Source organism: Dermacentor andersoni, chromosome 3, assembly GCF_023375885.2.
Source record: "Dermacentor andersoni chromosome 3, qqDerAnde1_hic_scaffold, whole genome shotgun sequence".
In the NCBI taxonomy this organism is placed as follows: domain Eukaryota; kingdom Metazoa; phylum Arthropoda; class Arachnida; order Ixodida; family Ixodidae; genus Dermacentor; species Dermacentor andersoni.
In genome coordinates, this window is record NC_092816.1 from 152,027,201 (window position 1) to 152,044,802 (window position 17,602).

A 17,602-nucleotide genomic window follows, 5' to 3' on the forward strand; every position below is an offset into this window, starting at 1 on the left:
CACTAAGGATTATTGCAGGCCCATGAAATACGTAGCAACAAGTGCGACTTATACCCTCGACACACGAGCAAAAGTAAAGTCCATTGCGGTAAACCCCTTTTGTTAGTCTGAATGACCCTTTGACCCTTTGCAGAAAGGAGTTGCGCCGATGCGACACGGCATCGCACTAACTTCCTTAGGTGAATCCTCAGATGAACGCTGGAGAATAAAAAACGAAAAAAAAACTTGGCACTGCATGTTAGCGCAGCGAAAGAGAAAACATCTTAAACTGCTGCTTATGTACATTACATTTAGCGAATGTCGAATCTAAAAACATGTTTTCCGATCGTTCGAGGCTTATAACACGCATATTCGTTTATTTTCTTGGCGTTTTTGGCCTTGTTGCTGCGAACGCTGTTTATTATGGCGCTGCCATGGCACTGCCCACGTTTCTGCCGTCCTGTTTGGCGCTTATGCTGTGATACGAGTGACATGGTGTGAGCGTTTCACAGTACTGCTTGCTACAGCAAATCTTCACTGTTCGACAAATCGCATTACTACAAAAATTGAAACATTTTTGCAAGGTGACAAAAAATATATACTTTTTAGGCATCGCAGTTTTGTGACTGGTTTCTTTCTGTTGACGATTTGTGCACACTGTGCGCGAGAGTAACGCCCTTTCCACTCGAAAAGTAGATGCGAGATCTCGTTTCCCAAAAAGGTACTTTGCCGTACGGGAGATATTCCTTTATCATGTGTCACTGTGCCTGAACGCCTTGCCGTTAGATGTCCCGTTACCTAAAGTACTTTAGAGCGCCTATGCATCGGAGGTAATAAAGGAAGCCTTTTCCACATTTTAGTGACTGCTGCTTATGAAGAACCATAAAGCGTCCATACATGACGCTGCCTCTTATTGAGTAGGTGTAGATCAGACGACTTCTGGCCGCTGAAGCAAGCGGTCGTGCGGTGCTGAGCTCCACTCGAGTAGGTATTGCGTAGCATGAACGCCACGTTATCAAGATTACTGAAGAGATGACGCAGCGCTATCACATTATTTTGCCTCGATTTCTATCAGGTGATGCAGCACTGCATATTATCTTTTTCACACGGATGTCAAGGCGCGCCCACACCCTGTCGACGACTTCAGGGACGCACTTATTCGTTTGGCAATGCTTCCCGAGGTGGTCGCTTTGGGGGCGTACTAAATGAATCACGTTTGGGAAGTTACATTGAAGAATGCTGAAGGCAAGAATAGGCTCGTTCTTGGCGATATAGCGGTCAAGATTCCCCGTTCTATAGTACTCGACCCATGTCACAAGGGTACGCGGCTGAAGATTCATTGCCTGCTGTACGACGTCCATGATGACAACGTGCGAGCGGTTTTGACCCCCTTCGACAACGTGAATGAAGTTGTGCGAGAGCGGTGGCGAGTACAAGGCTGTACAGACAAGAGTTCTTCAACACGTATGGCGAGCCTCAAGCTTTACGGTGGACGACCTTCCGCATCAAATACTGATTGCCTCAGATGTCGCGCTTGTTGTCGTGCCGGGGAGGGCATCGCTATGTCTACGCTGCCATGGCACGAGTCACATCCAGAGAGAATGCCGTGTCCCGCGTGGCACTGTGTGTCAGCGCTTTGGACAGGAGAGTGGATACTCGAGGGCATATTGCAAGCGTGCAGGGCCCGTCGGTGGCGAGGACCTATCTGAGCACCCCATGGACCAGGTGGAGTACGAGGACGTTGCTAGCGGATGACCAGCACCCACATTGACGCCTCTACCACTGCACCCGGTAAGCTGTGCGCCAGCATGCAAACAATGCAAGAATCCATCCATTATGCCGCAAATACAGTGTGGTGTATACTTAGTTTTTGTCATTTTATTTTGAAACACACAGTAAGCAATTCAATTATTTAAAAAAAACGATGCTACGCGAATTCCGCTTAAGCAAGTAAAACTCGCATTTCTGGAGCTGCCTTCAACGCCTCGACGTCGCCCCAGACGCCTCTTCTTAAACGACAACGCTTAGGATGACTGCAAGCACATCAGGTGTGTAGCAACAAGCCTGAGTGAAAGGAGCATTTTTCCACTTTCTAGTGACTGCTGGCTATGAAATACAATAATTCGTCCACACATGACTGCGTCTATCACTGCGGGGGTGTAGCTCAGTGGTAGAGCGCTCGCTTTGCATGTGAGAAGTCCCTGGTTCAAAACCCGGCACCTCCAGTGTGGTGTACGCTTAGTTTTTATCATTTTGTTTTGCAACACACAGTAAGCAATTCAATTATTTCGAAAAAAAAACGATGCTACGTGAATTCCGCATAAACAAGTAAAACTCGCATTTCTGGAGCTGCCTTCAACGCCTCCACGCCGCCACATGCGCCGTTTTTTTAACGACAACGCTTAGTATGACTGCAAGCACATCAGGTGTCTAGCAACAAGCCTGAGTGAAAGGCGCATTTTTCCACTTTCTAGTGGCTGCTGGCTATGAAGCACAATAACTCGTCCACACATGACTGCGTCTGTTATTCCGGGAGTGTAGCTCAGTGGTAGAGGATTCCACTTCCGGCCACCACAGCGAACGGACGTGTAATCATGTGCTCCTATGGAGCGGCTCAGGCGGGCGTGTCCCGTGGAAACAGGCTCAACGAGAACGACGATAGCGACCATCAGATCGTTATGCCGCAGCTGCCTACGGGTCCTGTCGCTTTGAACACCGTGTTATTACACGGCGACATCCGCGCGAGGCCTTTTAAGGTTGAAGATTTTCGTGACGCCCTGCGCCCTACCGGACTGCTGCCCGAAGTCGTTGCGCTGTTAGCGTACCAGATAAACCATGTCTGGGCGGTCACCATGTGCGGGGCTGATGCAAAAAAGATGCTGCAGGCCTTCAAGGAGCTTCAGGTTGAGGGGTGGCGCTGCCTCATGATCGATCCGCAGGACCGGACGGTGAAGTTGCGGCTGCACTGGCTACTTCACGACGTCGACGACGAGGATGTGAAGACGGCATTTGCGGCCTTCGGAAAGGTGCTGGAGGTAAGCCGGGAGTGCTGGCGTGTTGAAGGCGTCAGTGACAAAGGCTCCATAACGAGGGCCGTGCTGTTGAACTTCAAGAGCGGCGTCACCATGGATGATCTACCCCATCAGATCCGGGTCGCCGGTGAGCTGGCCCTCGTCGTCGCCCCTGGTCGGCCGATGCAGTGTTTGCGCTGCAAAGGAAACGGTCACGTACGACGCGACTGTAGAGTACCCCGATGTTCTCTGTGCCGACGTTTCGGGCATGTTGACGCCAAGTGCGAGCGCTCTTACGCCGCGGCGGTAGGTCAGCCTGAGGGCGATAAGACAGCAGAGGAAGCCATGGACGTGGCTGAAGCTGAGGACGCTGCCAGAGGCAACGGAGACGTGGCCAATCTGCAGGAGACGATCACTACAGTGGCACCTGCTGCGGAAGAGACACACGGGCACCCTAAAACCGAGAGTAAATCTTCGAGAACACTGGAAACGGCAGAGAAAGACACTGACAAAGGGGAGTATGTTCCTCAAGTTGCTGTGGTGGGCGCACTGACCGACTGCAAGGACCAGACAGCTGACGGGGCCACCAATACATCGGTTACTGGCGCGGCCGCCAAGCAACCGCTGGAAAAAGAAGACCTTAAGGGCGGCCATGAGGCAAGCAAGATGGAGGGACCACCCACAAAGTCACCTCTGGGGAGACGTTCCGCATACAAGCCAATGCCCAACGTCGGGGCAGGGAGGCGGGTCGGGGACAAACCGGTGGCGCAACAAAACGGCACGGGGCAACCGGACAAGAACGGTGACGTCTAGCGGTGTGCTAGACGTTAAAGGTAAGCACCATGCTTCGGGTCCTCCTCTAACACTATTGATGAATTATGGCTTCCAACCAGCCTTTGAGTTTCGCCACACTTAATGTGCGAGGACTGGTTGCTAAGAAAGAAAAAGCAGAGTCAGGTCTATCGACTCTTGGTAGGACCTTGATGTGTTGGCAGTACAAGAAACAAAAGTGGAAGGGGTGGAGGAAACCGGAAGCATGGTGCTTCGTTTCGCGTCTAGGTATCTTGTGGTTGTTAGCCATGCAGTTGGGACATCCGCTGGCTGCATCGTTTTTGTTAAAAATTTACAAGGCCTTGTTGTTCAAAATTATTTTTCATGTATGTCAGGTAGGATTGTGTGGTGCGATTTTTCGTTGGGCGACCGTGACTGGCGGGTCGTTTGTATTTAGGCGCCAAATGCGGATAAAGACCGAACCAATTTCTTTTCGGAGATTGGGAAGCATCTAAATGTCACGAAACAACTGGTTGTACTAGGGGACTTCAATTGCGTACTGAGTGGGAGGGATAGAGCAACAAAACAGAGACCGAACGACAAGAGCACCATATTGTTGAAAGAATTGATAGATGAGCATGATATTGCCGACGTAGCCGAATGTTTAGAAGGAAAACGCGAGGTGCAGTACACGCATTTTCAGGGCTTAGCCATGCTCGGCTAGACAGGATTAGCGTGTCCCTTCAGATCATACCTGCATGTAACATTTACACAGTACTACCCGTTTCTTTCTCGGACCATTGCTTAGTGAAATGCAATTTGGGCGAAAAAAGAAAGATGTAATCGTTTTAACTGGAATCTGTGGAAATTTAACGTAACGCCATTACGTGACGAGCACTTTGTCCGTTCTGTGTCAGAAGCAATAAACGATGTTAAAGTGGACGATAATAAGCAGATAGGTGTAGATTGAGAATTACTTAAACAAAGCTTTAAAGTAAAGGCAATCGAAAGAAGCAACGTCTTAAGATACCGAGAAAAGATGAGAGAGAACGGGCTGAAAGAAACATTGCGGAAAGTAACTGCGCTGGAAAGCAAAGCGCCAGGTATTTTTAAAGAAGACCTGCTTAAGATAAAACAACAGCTGGAGCAATTCGAGGAGAACTGCTATTGCGGGCGCTCATTCGAGCCAGAGCAGAAGCATGGGCTGTGGGGGAAACGCCCACGAAACGGGCGCTAGGTATCGAGAAGACGCATAAAAATTGTAACAGCGCAAACACATGCAACCACAAATTGCATGTGTTTGCGCTGTTACAATTTTTATGTCAAGTATGCACCAACTCGCCCAGAAAGAAGTTTTAACGAGAAGACGCACGCGCGGCGAAATGAAATAGAAGTGATTGAAGAGAATGGCCAAGAACTGAATGACAGGGAGAGCATCGCACGCGCTTTTCACCGGCGTTACGAGCGGCTCTTTCCATTCCAGCCAGTCAATATCGAAGCGTACAGAGCAAACTATCTTTCTCGTATGCCGCCACTATCAGCTGAAACAGTCACTTCTAGAAGCAACCATTACGCATGCTGAAATAGAAAGTGCTATAGAAAGCCTGAGCCCTAATAAGTCGCCAGGTCCGGCTGGTCTTGGCGGGGCCTTCTATAAAGCGTTCAAGAACGAGCTGGTGCCTTTGTTGAAAGCGCTGTTTGACGAAGTTTTTGCTACCAACACATTACCACCGTCATTCTCTGAAGCCCATACTGTCCTTATTCCTAAGACGAATCAAAAAGCAATGTTGAGATTAGTCACGGCATACAGACCCATTTCATTGACCAACACAGATTAAAAAGTCTTAGTGAAAGTTCTTGCAAGCCGATCACAGTCAATCATTAAGGACCTTGTAGGACCACACCAGACTTGCGGTATTAAGGGACGCACTATCGTGACAAATTACATACGATGAGAGGCGTCTTGGAATGCTGTGACGATTTTCAATATGCTGTTGCCATTCTGCAGATAGATTTAGAAAAAGCCTTTGATTTTGTCTCACATCAAATTTTGTTATTAGTTCTTGAGCACGTGAATGTAGGATCAATCATCGCTGATGGGGTAGTTCCGGCGTACCGGAACTGCTCAACACGACTGATTATTAATAAAACGATGGGGGCCCCAATTAAAATAGAGCGTTCCGTGTGGCAGCGGTGTCCTCTCAGCCCGCTTCTGTTTGCCATCTGTTTAGAAAGCTTTTGTTTGGCAATCATTCAAAACAGTAGCATAAAGGGCTTCAAACTCATGGAAGCCGAAGTGAAACTCCCGGCATATACAGACGATGTAGCGGTGTGCTGTACAACTAAACAAAGTATTACAGAAGTAACAACCATTGTTAAACATTTCGGTAACAGAACAGGGAGCGTTGCAAATTGGAGTAAGTGTCTCGGTTTTTGGCATGGTGCATGGCAGTCAACACCGGAAACGTTCGCCAACATTAGATGGATTAAATCACCAGCTAAATACTTGAGCGTTCCGCTCGACCATTACCGGGGCAATGAGGACTACTGGCTCTAAGAAGCCAAACGATTCAAGGAAAAAAATTGGAAAGGTGCTCATCTCTCGATGTTTGCGAGAGCTACTGTATGTAATTTGTTTTTAATGAGCAAAATATGGTACGTCATGCAAGTTTTCTGTTGCTCTCGTTTAAATGTGCAAAGGTTCCACAGAGTTTTTGCTGTATTCATTTGGGCATACGAATGGGAGAGGTGCCGTACGAACTTATTTAGGAGAGTCAAGGACGCGGGCTTAGGCCTGTCACATCTTTTTGTGAAACAGCTAGTCAAGCGGTTCACCTTCTTTCGAGACGTGTATGACCCTTTTCTGCGCACAATGTGCCAGTTACGACTGAGGAAGCATGTCCGATGTACATGGTGTGCAATTTAAGTATGCCTGGTGCTCTTCGAGGGTACCTAAGGGAAGTCGTTGACAGTGTCCGTTTTCTGTCCGTAGGTTTTTCTAATGATTATCTCTTTTCGGTGTCGCGGAAGAAATTGTACAAGGATGTAGTTGACATGATTATGCCGGTTCCGATGTACAGAGTCATAAACAGTGGAGGACCGGGAAACGACATGTTAAAGCGTGTTAAGAAAATGCAGGTGCAGCCAAGCACTAAATCCTTTTTCGTTAAGTTGGATACCGGAACTTTACCGGTACGGGCCTTTTTACAAGAGAGGGTTTTTTATTTACCTTGGGGAGCAAACTGCCTTATATGTAAACAACTCGAAACAATTGACCATGTTTTTTTACATTCTTGGGCAGGGGTTTTCTTTTGGGACGTTCTTCAAAGAACACTACAGAAAGAATTGCCTTTAAGTCCTTTAGGTATTAGATATTTGTCAGTAGAAATTGAGGAGGGGATGCCTTTAGACTTAATTATGCAAATGGGCCTCCACTGTTTATGTTGGGCTCGAATGGACGGTTTCTTTTGTGAGCCTGACAGCAGGCCAGCGCGGGTGCTCTTCCGGGAAGCTATTTCCAAGTTCATTGCTGTTATTAAAGATAAAGAATGCCATCCGGGTTGGCTAGCGAGGATTGAGCCCCTCGCAGCATTAAAGGAATTTTAAACCTGACATGGCCAGCCACAATGTGACTGACCGCAAAACATGCATGCGCACAAGCTTGAAAGTGTGATTGTGTATAATTATGTATCGGTGACCTTAATTTAAAAAAAATGATACCCTTTGTGTTTGCTATGTGAAAGTTCCGGCAATAAAGAAAAAAAAAAGCTCAGTGGTAGAGCGCTCGCTTCGCATGTGAGAAGTCCCGGGTTCGAACCCCGGTACCTCCAGTGTGGTGTATACTTAGTTTTTATCATATTATTTTGCATCACACAGTAAGCAATTCAATTACTTCAAAAAAACGATGCTACGTGAATTCCGCATCAACAAGTAAAACTCGCTTTTCTGAAGCTGCCTTAAACGCCTCCACGTGGCCACAGACTTTAACGACAACGCTTAGGATGACTGCATGTACATCAGGTGTGTAGCAACAAGCCTGACTGAAAGGAGCATTTTTCCACTTTCTAGTGGCTGCTGGCTATGAAGTACAATAAATCGTCCCCGCATAACTGCGTCTATTACTTCGGGGGTGTAGCTCAGTGGTCATTCCACTTCCGGCCTTCACAGCGTACGGACGTGTTATCATGCGCTCCCTTGTAGGGGTGGTTTCAGCGGCCCCTGTGGGCCGTGGCATCAGGTGTACTGAAAAGCCGGCTGAAGATTACCAGGTTGTTCTGCCTCATCTTCCCACAGGTGCTTCTGTTTTAAACACCGTTTTTTTGTATGTCGATGTGAATGCCAGGCTGCATCGAGTGGAGCATGTCCAAGATAGCCTTGCACGTCTTTCGTTGGTGCCGGAAGTGGTTGCCCTCGGGGCCTACCAAATGAATCACCTGTGGGCAGTGACGTTTAAGGACGAGGAAGGCAAGAGGAAGATATTAGGAGCTGAAGCGTTCAACGTTAAAGACCACCGTTGCATGGTCATCGACCCGCGCGACCAAGGTGTCCTACTGAAGCTATACTGGCAGCTTCATGGCGTGCCGGACGAAGACGTGGGAGTGGCTTTGGCGCCGTTTGGAATAAGTGACGGAAATCGGCAGAGACAAGTGGAAGGTCAAGGGCTGCATCGATAAAGGATCAACCACCTGCTCGGTGACGCTGAAATTAAATGTGGGCCTCACTGAGGACGACCTACCACACCAACTGCGTCTTGCTGAGGATATGGCGCTCGTCTTTGTTCCTGGCAGAGCGCCGCTCAGCCTACGATGCCGTGGCATCGGACCCATCCGCCGAGAGTGCCGAGTTCCACGATGTGGGGTCTGCCGTCGCTTCGGCCACGATGATTCCCAATGTGTGCGCTCTTATGCCAGCGTTACAAGCCCACTCCGAAGGGACGTATTATCTGAACACCTGATGGACGCCGCAGATGCCGAAGAAGCTAGCAGGGAGGACAACGACATGCCGAAGACTCCTTCAAAGCCCCTTGAAACCTCCTCAGGAGTTTTCCAGGAAGCGAGCTGGGGGGTGAGCCCTTGGCTGCCGCCTCGGAAACGAAGCCAGAGACTGCAACATGTGACGCAGGCGTGACGGCAGCCAGCGCATTATCATCACTGCCGCAAGAAGTCGGCCAGGAAGCAACGGACGTCGAGATGCTAATGGCCGGAAGCGCCGCCGCAAAGCGTGCTCGCGAAGACACTGGCAATATAGGAACAGCTACTGCGTCAGGCACCGGCGAACCTCCAACGAAGGCATCGACTGCACGGCGGTCTTTGCTTAAACCGAAGCCGAACGTGCCGCCTGGCAGTAGAGTGGCCCCTGCAACGCCTCCACTTGTTCCAACTCGTTCCAGCGGCCTTCAACGAGGACCACAAGAACCCCACAGTTGCGACATGAGTAGGACGCTCGGCCAAGCAACCCCATGAGATGGCGGCTAACTTCAAATCTAGCCTACGCGTTGCGACATTGAATGTGCGAGGAATGTGTTCGCGCAGGCGGCAATGCCAGATTAGTGGCATGCTTTTAGAGAATGACGTTGACCTTCTGGCTGTACAAGAAACAAAAATTGAGAGTGAAGAGCAACCAGAACAAATGGTTCAAATTTGTCGCTCTAGATACAGTGTATTTGTGTGCCATGCTGTTGGACGGTCAGGAGGCTGCGTCATTTTTATTCGCAATAGCATTTCGGTTGTTGAAAAAATGTCCGTCTGCGAAAGTGGGAGCCTTGTCGCATCTGATTTTATTTTTGCTGGACTACTGTGGCGCGCTGTGTGCATCTACGCATCGAACAAAATGCATGAACGTGAAAGTTTCTTTAGGTATGCTGAAGGGTTTTTGAAAACAGAACGACATAACAGAACGACATGTGTTTCTTGGGGACTTCAATTGCGTCTGTACAGTTGAAGATAAAACAACGAGCCTCAAAGTACGCGATAGTAATTGGGAGAGAACTTGAGGACATTGGTTATGCAATGACGCGAGATGGCCAAGCAAGGTATAAGCACTTTCATGGTGATTCTCATGCCAGGCATGATAGAATATACATACCGGCAAAGTTTGTACCACTATGTTCCTCTTATGAAGCACAATATTTCTGTTTTAGTGATCATAGTTTGGTCTCGATTACCATTGGCGAAAAACGAAAGACTGTTAGGTTTAATTGGTTCCTGTGGAAGTTCAATGAAAAATTGCTGCAAGATGAAATGCTTATCACGAGAGCCAAGGTGTATCTTTCAAATGCCCTGCATAGCGAAACCAACAGTTTCATGTCAGTGTGGGAGCAGTTTAAATGCGACATTATAATTGCTGCCATGGATAGAGCATGTGTATTGCGTCACAAGGAAAGGCAACAAGAGCAACAGTTACACAGTGAGCTGGTGTACATGTTAGGGGTAGAACATGAAGTGCCTGGAGCGTTTAAAAAAGAAATACGAGAGGTGAAAGAAAAACTCCAGTTGATCGACGAAGATAAGTACCGCGGCGCAATGATAAGGGCGGGCACTGAAAAATTGTGGCTGGGCGAAGCGCCCACTAAGCGTGAGCTTAGTGAAGAAAAGAAGCCTGCTGCAAATAAGGAGATAAATGAAATTCGATATCGCAACAAAATTACACCACAAAGCGAAGAGATAAAACGTGCATTTGTTGAATTTTATACCGAACTTCATGGAAGAAGAATTTATTACCCCGAGCACTTCAAAGCCCACTTTCTAATCCTTATGCCAAGATTAGAGGGCACAGTTAGAGAATCAATGGAATCTGAAATTACCGCGGCCGAAATTGAAGCGGCAATCGATGACTTGGGTAATGGCAAGTCACCTGGGCCAGATGGACTGGGTGCAGCCATATACAATTTTTTAAAGACAGAAATGGCAGTAGCTTTATACCGAGTGATCGCTGGATGCTATGAAAAAAAGCAAGCGCCTGTCTCGTTCAGGAAAGCGCACGTAGTAATGATCCCCAGAACTGACGATACCGCAAAATTATTTTCAGTTGAGTCCTACCGTCCCATTAGTTTCACCAACACAGATCATAAAATATACACGAAAGTGTTAGCTAGAAGCCTCCAAAACTTTATTAAGTCCCTTGTTGGCCCGCATCAAACCTGTGGCATTAAAGGTAGAATAATTTTTACAAACATACACATAGCTAGAAGCATTCTGGAATGTTGTGACGCAGTGTATGTTCGCGTAGCTATGATTCAGCTAGATTTACATAAAGCGTTCGACAAAGTTGTACATGAAGTTCTGTTTTTATTGCGGGAGCCCGTAAATGTTGGATCTGTAATTACTGAAGGTGTTAAAATGGTGTATCCCGATTATACTGCCAAAATAGTGATTAACAAAGAATTAAGTATGTCAATTCCTGTGCGGTTGAGCGTGAAACAAGGATGTGCGTTGTCCCCTCTACTTTTTGCGATATACTTGGAGCCTTTTTGTTTACGTTTGTTTGCAACCCCATGCATACGAGGCTACACGTTCTCGAGCAGTGAAATTAAGGTTTTAGCGTACGCGGACGACATAGCCGTGTTTTGCACTGATGCAAAAAGCGTGCAGGAAGTTGTCAGTGTAGCTAAGGCGTTCTGCACAGGAACTGGTAGTGCGATCAGTTGGCCGAAATGCCTTGGATTTGGCATGGCAACTGGCAGAGCACACCCGAAGTGTACTGTAATATCAATTGGACCGTCTCCCCCGGAAAGTACCTCGGTGTCCCGCTAAATAACTACCGTAATGCTGAGGAATATTGGTCTGAGAAAAAATAAAAAACGTCAGAGGTGCTACCGATAAATGGGGTGGCCGTAACTTTTCAATGTTTGCAAAAGCTTCCGTTCGTATTATGCTTTTGACTGCAAAAGTGATCTACGTGTTGCAAGTGAGGGCCATGGCAAGCACTTCGGTTCAAAAAATGCACCGAGTGTTTGCGACCTTTATTTGGGGATCGGATTGGGAGTGCACAAGCCGGTGCAATTTGTTTCAGAAGGTGAAAAATGGTGGGCTAGGGCTCTCACACCTGTTTTTCAAGCAGTTGGTGAACAGATTCTTCTTTGTGCAGGATCAAACTGATGTTTTTTTGAGAACTGTGATCCAAGCACGATTGCGGGATTATCTACCGGACTTTGTAGTATCATCTTTTTCTTTGGGAGGTCGACCGCTCAGTCTTTATTTGCATGAAGTGGTTACTTCTGTACGCCTGCTCAACGCAAAGTTTTCATATGAATACTTGTGTGATGTCACGAAAAAGCGTTTATATTCTGATATTCTTGATGTATTTTTACCATTACCGGTTTACCGAGCTGCCTACTGGCTAGGTCTTGAGCGCGATGTGCTAAAGCGTGTTAAAGAATGCCGGTGAGACCCTCATTTAAAACGTTCTTTTTTCAAATACATACCGACACTCTTCCTGTAAAGCCATGTTTACAAAGTGAAGGTCCTTTTGCACCTTGGTCGGTAAACTGCTTAATCTGTAATAAGCAGGAAACAACAGAGCATGACGCCCTGTTTCTGTGGTACTGCCTACAAAGAACACTTAAAAAAGAATTGCCGATAAGCCCTCTTGGAATCCGGTTTCTTCCACGTGCAGAAGCAGGGGAAGTGCCGAGTGATATGCAAATGCTGCTTTGCATGCACAGCGTATGGAAGAGGAGAATGGATATCGGGCATGGTCATATATAGGCTCACTCAGCAAGGCACTATTTTGTTGAGAGTATTATATACACACGCGAATTGTTCAGAGCACAATGTGAACCCCCGGAATGGCTAACTGTACTAGACCAATTGGCTTCTGTGAAGCCCTTTCAAACGCCTTACACTGGCCGAGCTGTGGCTAGCGTTTTTAGCATGTGTACATGTCGTGTATTTGATCTTTTTGTTTGCGTTTCTGAAAACGCAATAAAGAAATAAGAAAGGTGTAGCTCAGTGGTAGAGCGCTCGTTTCGCATGTGAGAAGTCCCGGGCTCAAACCCCGGCACCTCCAATGTGGTGTATACTTAGTTTTCATCATTTTATTTTGCATCACACAGTAAGCAATTCAATTATTTCGAAAAAAAAAACGATGCTACGTGAATTCCGCATAAACAAGTAAAACTTGCATTTCTAGAGCTGCCTTCACGCATCCACGTCGCCACAAAGACCCCTTCTTTAACGACAACGCTTAGGATGACTGCAAGCACAACAGGTGTGTAGCAACAAGCCTGGCTGAAAGGAGGATTTGTCCACTTTCTAGTGGCTGCTGGCTATGAAGAGCAATAAATCGTCCACACATGAGTGCGTCTATTATTCCGAGGGTGTAACCCAGTCATTCTACTTCCGGCCACCGAGCGTGACGGACGGCGAATCATGAGCTCCAGCGGAGCGGCGATTGCGGCCTTTGGCGGCCGCGGAAACAGGCCTGGCGAAGTTGACGACAGCGAGTATCAGATTATTTTGCCAACTCTGCCCACCGGACGTGTTGTTTTGAACACGGTTTTTTTTTCACGGAGACCAGCGAGTGCGACCGTTTACAGTCAAACATTTCTGAGACGCACTGACCAAGACCGGTACGCTCCCTGACGTGGTGGCTTTGCGTGCGTACCACAGTTTCTTTTTTCTTCTGGTGCGTGCCTTCTGAATAAGAAGAAACCCACATATTACTGTCTTGCATAGTTTCCCCGTCCATACTGCCTGAACTCGAATGGGAAGTTACGAACAATCCTTACGGAAGCGACCACTTCCCCATACTATTAAGAACACTTAAAGAAAACGAATATCCACCACAGGCTCCTAGGTGGAAGATTGACACAGCAGATTGGGAGAAATTCCGAACCTTAACTAGCATATCATGGCATGACATGTCCTCGTTAGAAATTGATGCTGCTGTGGAGTACTTTACAGCCTTCATTATAGACGCCGCATCTAAATGCATACGTGAAGTAAGCGGCTCGGCATGCAAACGACATGTCCCGTGGTGGAACGATGAATGTAGAATCGCACGTAGGAATCAGAACAAAGCGGGGGGGGGGGGGTCGCTACGCGCTTCGCCCACTGCAGAGAATCTTGTTAACCTTAAGAAAGTTAAGTCTCAAGGCAGGAGAACCCGCCGATAGGCCAGAAGAGAGAGTTGGCAAAAGTTTTTATCCGGCATCAGCTCGTTTACAGATGAGACGAAAGTCTGGAACCGCGTAAATAGAATTAGAAGGCGACAAACATATTCACTCCCTCTGGTAAACACACAGGGTGATACGCTGCAAGACCAGGCAGACTCACTTGGGGAGCACTTTGAGAGCGTGTCAAGTTCAAAACATTATTCGAAATCCTTTCTGAAATATAAGCAAATAGAAGATTGTAAGCCACTCAAAAGAAAATGTCTGCAGAAGGAATCGTACAACTGCCCTTTCAGTATTGCCAAGTTGAGAGCTGCCTTGAGCTCATGCAAAAGCTCTGCACCGGAATCTAACAGAATCATGTATGAAATGATCAAAAACCTACACAATGACACCCAAGTTACACTACTCACAATTTTCAACACCATTTGGGCTGCAGGATACCTTCCAACTGCATGGAAAGAAGCCATTGTGGTTCCTGTTTTGAAACAAGGCAAAGATCCTTCCTCCGTGGCAAGTTACCGCCCGATAGCCCTCACAAGTTGCCTTTGTAACGTACTTGAAAAAAATGATTAATCGGCGACTCATCCATTTCCTTGAACAGAGAAAAATCCTTGATCCCTATCAGTGTGGCTTCAGGGAAGGGCGCTCCACAACTGATCACCTTGTACGTATTGAAGCAAACATCCATGACGCATTTGAACACAAAAAAGTTTTTCCTATCCATATTCCTCGATATGGAGAAGGCATACGACACAACGTGGCGCTACGGAATCTTGAGAGACCTGTCAGAAATGGGCATCCATGGTAATATGCTAATCCTAATAGAGAACTATTTGTCCAGTCGTGCCTTCCGGGTAAAAGTCGGCAATGTCCTCTCACGTCCTTTTACACAAGAAACTGGTGTACCCCAAGGAGGCGTGCTCAGCTGCACGCTCTTTATCGTGAAGATGAACACGCTTCGCGCTTCATTACCACCGGCCGTGTTTTACTCTGACTACGTGGACGACATTCAAATAGCTTTCAAATCTTGTAACCCCGCAGTCTGCGAGAGACAGGTACAGCATGGCCTGAACAAAGTGTCAATGTGGGCAGACAAAAATGGATTTAAGATCAATCCTAACAAAAGTTCTTGTGTACTTCTTACAAGAAAAAGAGGCCTGATCCCAGATCCTTGCTTAGAACTATGTGGACAACAGATACCTATAAACAAAGAACACAAATTTCTAGGTATTATAATTGACTATAGACTCACTTTCCTCCCCCACATTAAACATCTTAAAGAAAAATGTCTGAAAACAATGAACCTCATGAAACTTCTATCCCAGACTACGTGGGGTAGTGACAGCAAATGCTTAATGTATCTTTATAAGAGCTTGATTCGGTCACGATTAGATTATGGCACCGTGATCTATCATTCTGCCGCCCCGAGTGCGCTAAAGATGCTTGACCCTGTTCACCATCTAGGTATCCGCTTAGCCACGGGCGCTTTCAGGACAAGTCCCGTTGAAAGTTTTTATGCAGAATCGAATGAGTGGTCACTTCATCTCCACAGAACATACATCAGCCAAACATATTTTCTGAAAGTCCTCTCTAATCCTGAACATCCGTGTTATAATACCGTTAACGAGGTAACATGTGCTACGCTCTTTCATAATCGTCCCTCCGTAAGACAGCCTTTCTCACTGCGTGCGAGGGAGCTTAGTCATGAAATGCATGTTTCACTCCTTGAGCTTCGCCTAATGCATTCAGCCAAGCTGCCACCTCCTTGGGAGTGGCAGCTGATACAATGCGATATATCTTTCATGCAAGTTACAAAACACGCTCCAGAGATTGAAATCCACATGTATTTCCGGGAACTCCAGCACAAACACTCCTGCACGGAGTTCTACACAGACGCATCGAAGTCACACGACGGGGTGTCCTACGCAGCCGTCGGTCCATCCTTCTCGGAAACCGATGTACTGCATCCGGAAACTAGTATCTTTACGGGTGAGGCCTACGCACTATTGTCGGCTGTGAAGCATATGAGGAAATCAAAACTCCAGAAATCAGTCATATATACGGACTCCCTTAGTGTTGTGAAGGCCTTGATGTCATTCTCTAACCACAAAAATCCGGTAATTAATGAACTCTATTCCGTTCTGTCTAAAGCGGATATAGGTAACCAGCATGTCATCATATGCTGGGTGCCAGGTCATAGGGGCATCGAAGGTAATGTTCTGGCGGACCAGATGGCCACATCAGTTGCATCGCATTCTGCTAATCCCACCGCGGCAGTTGCTGTCACAGATCTGAAGCCCTTCTTACGGAGGAAACTACGGAACCACTGGCAACGCCTATGGGACACGGAAACAAATAGGCTCCACGTGATAAAGCCACAGTTAGGATTCTGGCCCTCTAACAAAATCACGTCGAACAGATGTCCTATTCTGTCGTCTCAGAATAGGACACACATTCGGCACCCATAATTTTCTACTCAACGGAAATGATCCTTCAACCTGCGGTAGATGCGAGGAGAGGCTTACCGTCCTCCACGTCCTCCTAGAGTTCCGGAAAGCCGAATCTGAAAGAAAGAAACATTTTCCCTTAGCTTACCGGCAGCACATTCCCCTTCATCCAGTAATTTTACTCGGCCCGGAACCGCTATTTGACACCAACGCAGTCCTAAGTTATCTGAAAGATGTTGTGTTGCATGTTGTTAGCCCCACATGTTCGTAGCGTCTCCTCTCTTCAGAGCATGGCGCTGTGATAGTTCTTTCGTATAGCACGTGCCCCTAGGCCCTTGTGTTTCAAGGGCTCCGGCGAGGCAACAGTGCTCCAGGTATTTTTACCATCTCATATATTTTCTATTCTGCGTCATTCTTTTACGATGGATTTTAATGTTCATAGTATTCGTCATTTTTCATCGCCATAATTTTATAGCAAGTTGATTTTACGCACTTTACAGCGACTATCTTTAGGCCACTTTACAGCCAAGTCACATCTTCCATAATACATCGTCAACATTACCACTTGTCATGGCGCTATTTGGCCAAACCTGGCCCTTGCGCCACAAAACACCACACATCATCATCATCATCAAGATGCCAGTTCAGCCAGCTAGTAAATCGTTCTTCTTTAAATTGCACACCGGTACTCTACCTGTTAAAATCTTCCTTGAACAACATGGGTTCTACATGTCATGGGCAACCCACTGCCTTAAATCTAAAAAACAAAAACAAAACAAAGCATAGATGGTGTCTTCCACTGTTGGGAAGGGGTCTTTTTCTGGGACGTGTTGCAAAGGACTCCAAAAAAAAAAGAGCTACCTATAGATCCCCACGGAATCAGGTTTCTGCCAGGATATGACGACGAAGGTTTCCCGTACGACCTGATCATGCTTACGTGCCTTCACTGTTTCTAGCGCGCAAGAAAAGCGGGTTACCATTGTGACCCGGATGCCCGACCGGCGCGTCTGTACTTTTGTAAATGCATGCAACGGTGTGTGGAAGTGCAGAAGTTGCAACAGCCTGTTCCTGAGTGGCTGTCGAGAGTTGAACCCTTGACAGCACTAAAGGAATTTTAATCCCACAACGTCGTGCCACAGTAGCGGACGGCAACGAATGTAAATATTACTGTTCTTTGTTCGGTTTGTGAATTCATCCCTTTTTGCTTTTTTGGTCTTCGTGTATACCATTTAGGAATTTGTGTTGTGACATGTCGAGGACTGGCAATAAAGAAAAAAAAA

At 47.0% G+C, this 17,602-nt stretch overlaps 1 non-coding gene across 1 annotated transcript; it reads left to right on the top strand.

The window, feature by feature from the left end:
* Nucleotides 1-2,132: 2,132 nt before the first annotated feature.
* TRNAA-UGC (transfer RNA alanine (anticodon UGC)) lies at nt 2,133-2,204 on the top strand. The gene has a single exon. It is a non-coding gene; the product is annotated as a tRNA-Ala (tRNA).
* Nucleotides 2,205-17,602: the final 15,398 nt, after the last annotated feature.